A 7,287-nucleotide genomic window follows, 5' to 3' on the forward strand; every position below is an offset into this window, starting at 1 on the left:
ATCCTGGGCATTTCATATGTTTCCAAGCTCCTAAAGCTTCAATGCCCAAAATTCCACCAAAGCAGAGGGAGAGCTAGGTACCCAAAACCTTTCAGCCCTTGGGAAGCTTTAGTCCTTGAGTAAGCACAGAGTTAAGGGAGACGTAAAAGCGTGGAATTTTTAGCTCACCATCAGGCCATGGAGATCTGATGCTTGGCATGTGCCAGGTCCTCTCCAAGTCTGGGAGGAAGTCCCTTGACAGGCCAACTCATTCAGCAGTATTTAGTGTGGATTTTGGAGTAGCACTTGCAGGCCTTGGGTTTTGAAATCCTAACCAAGGTGATCCAAGTGGCTTCCTCCTTTACGGGTCAGGCCTTTTTAGTGGTACAGCAACTCCTCAGAGCACAGCTGGGAACCCTCGCAGCAATACTCACGCCCTTATTCCTGTTACTGCATGGGAGCGCGGGAGAGGAGGGCAGGGGTGACAATGCAGGGATGGGAAAACACGACAAAGAGCGAGCACATCACTGCCTTTTGGAGGGTCTCGCCAGAAAGAGCGAGTCTGTATAAACTGCTTTTGAGCTCTTTTGAACAGGGGTAGAGATTAGGCAACATACGTAGTCTGTTACTGTATAGCCAGGATTTATAAACGTAAATGCAGTCACCTGCTTCCATGTTAGATACAAATCTCTCGTATAAAAAAAGAATTTAAGAAAAGCTTGTTCAGGCTGGCCATTATCTGCAATACTAATTCCAACTCTAGTCCCTCATCAAAAGGGATTGTTATTTCCAAACTAAGGCCAATTTTTATCAATAGGTTTGCTAGTCATTATTTGCATTTTTAATGTTTGCCTTTGTGAGCTGTCAAGAAAATGTTTGTTTCACCTTTTCATTATCCCAGGAGTTTAATCACCCACCAAAAGGGCACGGTGTCTTTCCTTGTTCTCCGATTGGGTGATGGACTTTCAATGACAACAGCAATCAACTCATTGACCAAAAAGTAATTGGTGCTAAAGAGTGATCAAACATTCAGGGATCAATTTTGGAGCAGCCAGAGTTCGACTAACTATTCAGAGAGGACATCTTTTATGCAGACAGCTGTAAGGAAGGCCTTAGAAAAGTATAGAATTTATCAGTGATTCCTTTGGAATTAAAAATAAAACCCTAACACATTAATGAGTTGACCACTTAGTTGTGAAAACTTTCTAAAGTTTAGTATATAAACATTCCTTTTACATACAGCTGGCCATTGTGCCCACTGTTCAGAAAAATCCGCTACTGTATGTTTATGCCCAGTATTTTAATGAATATCATTCCTTGTGTATTAATATTCTATATATTCTTGTTTATGTTTGATATCTAATTCCCCAAAATAATAGCTAATTGAGCTAAATAAATTACTTTTTTTGTGACATAAGTTCTCTCAGTCTGTGTAGGATTTATTGGTTGCTAGAGAACGATTTGAAAATATGTGTTTATTTTGTATTCAGCATTTAGACAATCCTAATAGGTGGGAATTGAATTTTTCATTCTGCATAAAATTCCATGATTTTAAAATGTTTTCCATTTGTGACTGACTTCAGATGACAGCAGAATCCTGAAAGGCAACAGACCAGCTGAGTGAAAGGAGGTCAGAAATACTACTTAGGAGAATACATAGGAAATGTCTGCTCAGGAAGATGGGTCTTTTCTTATGCAGTGTCCACCTAGATTTAATGACGTCAGATCACATCATTAGAGAAAGAGAAACATCATCACCTTGCAAGGTAATGTGCAATTAATTGTACATCTTTAAGTCTCAAAGCAAGACTATGGAGAAGAAAATTTCACTGAGTATAATGTGCTTTAGTGGGAGAAATGCAGAATAATCTCTGGCCTAATTCCCCCTGACTTCAGCAGAACAGCAGCAGAGCTGAATGTGGTCCACTGTTCATTTATGACAGGAGCTCCCATGAAGACTCTTAACACCTTATTAAGCAGCAGCGGGAGTCTGCTGAGTCATACTATTTTGGTTACTCCTCCTGTTGTCATTGGTAAAACATGGCCTACTGCTGAAATTTTAACAAATACAGCTCTATTAGCTTCACATCAGTTTAGTATCAGATTGTTAAATGTTAATGTACTGCACCCTATAGCTTTAAATAGAATTAGAGGTGTTTACAGCTTTGGTTAAATGCACCTTGTTCCTCCACATTAAATTTTATTACTAGAATCCGCCATCAGCAAATAGGAGTAAATCGTATTAGTGTTGCAGGCTGTGTGGGGGTGGATTCTGCAGCCCAAGGAAAAGCTGTTTTATTGCTCTTTATTACAACTTTCTAATCGGTAGGTGTGGTCAGAATGTCATTATTTCTGTAATTACAAGCAAATTATTTGTTTTAGAATAACTATAACATAATTGTGGGGTTCTCGTCACTAAGAAATTCAGTAAACTTGTTTCCTCAGCCAGGGTTTGGCCAGGTTTGGCTGGCATGGGAGGACTCAGACCAGATGAGGTCTCATTTGAAGTTTGATTTGTAGGTCAAATTCTGCTTTTTGAGGGCTTCTCCAAAACACCTCTGATGAGTGACATCAGGGTGCAAAGATCTTTTTTTGACTTCAGTCTAACTTGCCAGGGTAAAACATAAAATTCCTAAATTCCACTGCATAACAATTGCTCTTCTGAGTTTCTTGCACTAATCTGAAATATGTTCATTTGGTGTGCTTTATTCCACCACCTGGTTTGACTCCATTTAACTACCTTGGTTGGGAGGCGGGGTATGTCAATAAAAGACTCCGAGTTTGTGTCATTCTTCTCAGAAAAAGAGAAAATGGAGATGGTAGACATTTGGAGATGTCAACTAGTCTATCACTTGATCTCAAGGTTGGACCAACTCAGCCTGATTTAACCTGGTGGAGGTTGGTCTAACCTCTTCTTAGAAACTTAAAGTGATAAGGTTCCATACTCTCCTCACCATCCATTTCCGCAGACCTAATCATTCAAAATGTTTCCTAGCATATAGGCTATATCTTCTTGCGTTTTCCCCAGGAGACATACAGAACATCTCCCTTTTCCTCTTAACAGCCTTCTCCATATTTCAAGACTACTGAAGGGAAGGTTGAAAAGAGAATTAACAGCCTTAATTCTGTCAGGTTTTCCTCTTGTAAAGAACAAATGATTCCCAACACTGCTTCTCTGGAAAAGATTAACAAATTATTTCAGAGAAAACAGCCCTGGAAATCCAGAGAATGGTTAGGTTGGGTTCTGAGCTGGCTTCCCAGATCCCATTCTGAGCACAGCCTACAGAGGAAAATGCCCGCTGAAACACCTGCACAAAACACACCGTAGCTCCATCTTGTGGATCTCAAACAACCCCTCTCCCTGGCTGCCCCAGCTCTTTCCGCAAACTTCACAGCAGCTTCATATTCCAGCATTCCCACTCAAAGGTTAAATGCTGAAGCAATGGGCTCTATTGACCGCATCAGCAGTACGTAGGGCAAGGATCCTACCTGTCTTGGTACCATATTGTGTTGTGTCTCTTGTTCCTCACCAGCATTACTGTGTTACTTGCAAACCCTACAAGAGGCTATTCAGTCTTTGACCACCCCACTCAGAAATGTTCTGGCAACACTTTTTGTGCTGAGATCTGGTCAGGTTTTCATTTGTGTACATAACACAGCTAGTCACTGCAACTGCATTTCTGTGTGCTGTGCAGGACCTGGGATTCTTCTTCATCTTAACCAGGGAAGAAGGAAGTTGTGTGCACAGAGTGCCCAGGCAAGCTCACTTGGGTTCTGGTCCTGACTAGGGAAAAACTTTGGGGAAGGGGACTTATTTCCCTGTGTGCCTTTTCCCTGTGCCACTGAACACAAGCTGTTGAGTCAAACTCAAACTTTCCCTCTTGGATTTAATTTGAGTTGTTAAGCAATGTTAAAATCCAATCTATCTTACATGCAGCAATGTTTTACCAGAATGAAGCGAACGAGAACACAACAGCGCATTAAGTCTCCGTACATAAAGCTGCACAAGACAAGATCATCTTTGGGAGCTTTTGCCTTCCTGTTCTGGGCTGGCATGATCTTGGGCACAGTTGACAGCAGCTACAGTATGTAGCTACACACAACCCCACATCTTTCTTTGAGAAATTAGCTGTTGATCCTCTTGGATTATCCTCAGGAAAGAGGAGGCCTGCAGGAACTTCTCTGACTGCTAAGAGTTCTCTCCTGACACTGTGGGCGGGGAGCACAGCACAGAATCAGGACATCACATAATATATACAGGGCAAAAAACACATGAGGATGGACAACAGTTACCACCTTCAAACATGGTAACTAGACACGTGTCCTCCCCTTACCATAAAAACAAACAAGGAGTCACTGGATACTGCTCAGTGGTGCTACACCACTTCCTCCACCTCCGATTCGGCCTGCTGTGCGTAGGAACTAGAAGGGAAACTGCTCAGCACCATCTGTGAAGGGATTTTTCAGGCAACCAGTTAATGAGCTTTACAAATCTCATTCCCCTGCACTAGTCCTGTGGGAGATAACTAAGTGGAGAATCCTGGCCTAAGTACTCAGATCGGAGAGGATCAACAAGATTGAGACACAGATATTATTATTCTATATGGCACATCTACACCTTAAATGGTCCTGCCGTGCAATGGCTCTCTGCTCTCCCGGGAACACATGCCCTTCAAATCCCTCAGGCAAACGTAGGTACACTCACTTCCACCTCTACTTCCTCCTTGCATTCTCTCAAAGAGCAACCAGAGGATAGAAGAGCTCTGTCCTGCCAGGGAACTAACTCAAAATGAGTAAATCACTGTGCACATGATGACGGCAAATGGCAAAGGCCACTCCTATGTATCACTATAAAAAATAACATTAATTGGGATGCTTTGCAATTTCCTGTACAACCCATAATTAGGTTAGATAAGAAACTAGCAGTGTCTAAGTGCTATAAATGTCTAAATTAAGTTATTTTGAAAGTGCTCGGCACTTTGACATTTGAGAGTTCAGAGTAATTGGGGTATTGAAATAAAATTGCTTCTGTTATTTAAAAGGTCATTATCTTCTTCGGGTAGATATATGAGGACTATTTTCCACTCTACTGAGCCGTTCTATTTGGTACAATTAGAACTGCTTGAGTAGATTTCTAGTGGGCCTCCTCCCACTTATCACAGTCCCAGCACTGCCACAGGGAAGGGCCTGTAAATATACAGCCCAAATACGGAGTATATATTCAGCTCATAATCGGGCTCTCAAGAGCCAAGAGCTGCCCAGAGCTTCAAACAGACACCCACCATGGACACCATAGGCTGCTACACCCAGCAAGGTGGCAGCTGAGTCGTTACACAACCAAAGTCAACAAATGCCACGTTACAGGCAGAAGCCAGCCTGCCAGGCGGACAAAGGCTTTGGAGCAAATCAGGATTTCACCTTCCCAACCAAATTACCTCATAGTCTGTCCGCAACTCTGGTTATTTCAATAACACTACTGGAATCCCTTGTTTACAACATGCATGGTCCCACTGACACATTAAAGATAAGCCTTTTGCTTGCTTACCAGATCTGGTGCTCTGCAACTGTGACAGTCAAAGATGGGAACTTAAACTACACCTTGACTACATTTTATTTTGGTTAGTCCAGCAGTGCCAGTAACATAAGAGGGTATAAAGACATAGAGATTGGCAGAGGAGCTTTAACTTGTTACCACCTCTTGACTGGAGACTGCCATAGCCAGGAGACAGTGGGGAATGGACTGAGCATTACAACCATAATTAGGAGCAGCCAAAGACCACTCTCGCTATTCATTCCAGTGACTTGATCCCTGTGCTCCCCCCTCATAAGAGCTGAGCCTCCCACCAAAACTGGAGTAGCAATGGGAGCATGACTCTTCATTGTCCTTCCTGGTCACGGAACAGATGTACAAGGGAGAAGAAAAGTCCTTAGAGCCTCCTGCACAAACTGAAAAAGGAGACAATTTCTGACCTGAAACAGAGAAAATTCCCATATTGCTGTTGCAGTCATCCACACAGGGAGCGCTTTTTCCCCCATCAGTAAGAGCTCACAATGTTCTTTCCACCACGACTTGTCTGACATCCTCAGCTCCAGGCACCCAGCAAGCACACTCAACATTGCTCCCTCAGTGAATGCCCTACACCAACAATCCTCCACATGCATAGGGTTGCAACATTTGAGTATGAAACACATTGAGTGACCATTGAACAGAGGAGCCGCTACCCCCTTCACAAGGCCGACATTTGCTCAGTATTCATTACAGCAAAGATTAATCATGGTCACCAAGATGCCAAAGTACTGCTGAAGGCTGCCTGGATACCAGGTACCATAAGACGTTTAATTCCAGTGCAGGGAACAAGGAGGTTCCCTTTTAAAAGCTTCATGCAGCAAATTTCCAGGAGCCTCCTGAAACTTGGGAAGAGCTCTGATGACAACCTGTCTGTAAGTAAAAAAGCATAGGGAAGGTCAGCATTCCTCCACCAGCTCCGTTCTCTCTCACACCTCCTCATCGACCTGGCTGACTTCAATGACAGTGTTTGCTATGCACACGCCTGAAGAGTGACACCACTAATGCAACAACTAGGCTTATCCCTAAGCGATGCGTGTGACCATAAGCAAGCAAATCACTCCAGCTACCTGGCTCAGAGGTGCTTAGTACCAAGCAGGAGAAGAACACGAGAGACGGGATCAGATCCTGAGCTTTTCTGGGCTTCTTTTTCAATTCCCTTGGCATGTCTCCCCCTGAAAGATGAGACACAAGTACAACAGCTGCATTTTCATGAGGAAGGGAGCATACTCCGGCAAATTATTTTAGCTCATGTGGCTCTCAGATAACTTCCCTTGTGCCAGTCATAGGCGATCATGAATGAGATGATCTTTTTACCAATACCCTTTTGTAACAAGCTTTGAGGTCCCTGTATGAAAAGGACTTGGGAACAGTAGCACATGGTGACAATCACAGGGGAAACTTTCCTGCAGGAGTTACAGATTGGTTTGCATGGATTTCTCAAAAAATGTTTGTGCAAATTCTTTTTTATGAGGATGCAAAGGCCCTGCAGTACAGAGGCAGCTCTGCAAATATTGTTTCACTAGCGTTTATTAGCCAACACGAAAGCTACAGAAATTAGACAGTATTTAATGCTCACTGTAATGTTTATAAGACTTCTATTGCCGAACAAGGAAGCAAGATGGTCTGTGCAATAACCAAGTGTGATAAAGGCATTTTAGGCTTTATGGTCCTCGATTAAACTGATTTTTAAAGTCACATAAAGGTTTTGCTGTTCCACATTTCTCTTCTTGGTTTCCCTA

This window comes from Phaethon lepturus, unplaced genomic scaffold (genome assembly GCF_000687285.1).
Source record: "Phaethon lepturus isolate BGI_N335 unplaced genomic scaffold, ASM68728v1 scaffold10405, whole genome shotgun sequence".
NCBI classification, from domain to species: domain Eukaryota; kingdom Metazoa; phylum Chordata; class Aves; order Phaethontiformes; family Phaethontidae; genus Phaethon; species Phaethon lepturus.